Source organism: Fukomys damarensis, unplaced genomic scaffold, assembly GCF_012274545.1.
Source record: "Fukomys damarensis isolate Sample0158 unplaced genomic scaffold, DMR_v1.0_HiC HiC_scaffold_11341, whole genome shotgun sequence".
NCBI classification, from domain to species: domain Eukaryota; kingdom Metazoa; phylum Chordata; class Mammalia; order Rodentia; family Bathyergidae; genus Fukomys; species Fukomys damarensis.
The window spans coordinates 1-1,165 of record NW_022912253.1 but is presented as its reverse complement, the minus strand read 5'-3'; the positions used below and the strand labels follow the sequence as shown (position 1 = coordinate 1,165).

General features: G+C 39.2%; 1 pseudogene; it reads left to right on the top strand.

Moving 5' to 3' along the window:
• The first annotated feature begins 452 nt into the window (after positions 1-452).
• On the top strand, positions 453-1,075 carry LOC109118083 (annotated as a pseudogene).
• Positions 1,076-1,165: the final 90 nt, after the last annotated feature.

Here is a 1,165-nt window from a genome sequence, read left to right as displayed (position 1 = left end):
CATTCTAGGCATGGTGGAATGACTTTATGTAAAAGCCTCACTTCTTTTCAAATTACCCTGTAAATTAAGCACAGTCGCTATCAGATCGCCACTGGATTTTTGTTGAACTTTATAAAGACATTCCAAAGTTGAGATGGAAGAATAAAGGTACTTGAATAACTCGGTTACATTGAACAGGAATATAGATGCTTCATTCCCAAATTTCTCTGCTTTTTATGGGTTTTGTACATGGCACATATCATCACACATATACAGGATAAAGTATAATACTAGGGGAGATGGTGGCTAGGAAGATGGAGGTCCAGTTTCAAACATGAGACTCATTGGGTGATCGTTTTCTTTGAGATAACTCGAATGACAGGTGGAAAGTGCAACAGGATTGTACACTGACTGAAGAAACTCAAATTATTGTATTGCCAACCTCTGCCTCTTTTGATTCTACAAGAGAAACAATGCCTCCAGCAGCCCCTAAAGCCCAGGAATCCTGTCAGTTATCAGACAGACTCAAGACTGAAAAGCAGCCCGAGGGAGCTGAGTAGGAAATCACCAATGTGCTGTTGTGAGGCAGGGCTTAAAATCTTTGAAAGAACAGATCTTCAAGATCTTATCATTTCCACTAACTGGTCACCACAAAGGATGAAGCAGACTTTGAAAATGTTGGTGAAAGAAACAGAACATCAGCAAAACTGATACAGGGGCTCCTAGAAACAAAGCAGCATCTTTAAAATGGGCTTCGATTAGAAGAAAGCTGAGAAGCGCCTTGGGAACAACCAGCTAATGACTTGGAACAAATTATGGAGAGTGTGAAATGCAAAATTGGTGAGTTGGAAGATGAATCTCTAAATAGGGTGTGCCAGCAAAAAAGAAAATGAAAGATCTTCAGAAGGAGAATAGAACTTTACAGACAAAATGCCAGCATTACAAGAAAAAACAAACGGAGCAGCAACAGACTATTGCTTCTTTGCAAAAGAATGTCTGGAGAGTAGCAAAACAGGAAGAATGAACTATCACTCAAAGCAGAGTGTTTGCCTATCTCTACAAAAGGGTTCCTCATACCCACTTGGATAGATGGTAATGTTTACCTGTAACATGATAATGTAGCTAGATCCACTTTTTAATAAACTGATTTTATCTTGGGAGTGGTTGTATCTTATCAACCAGAAGA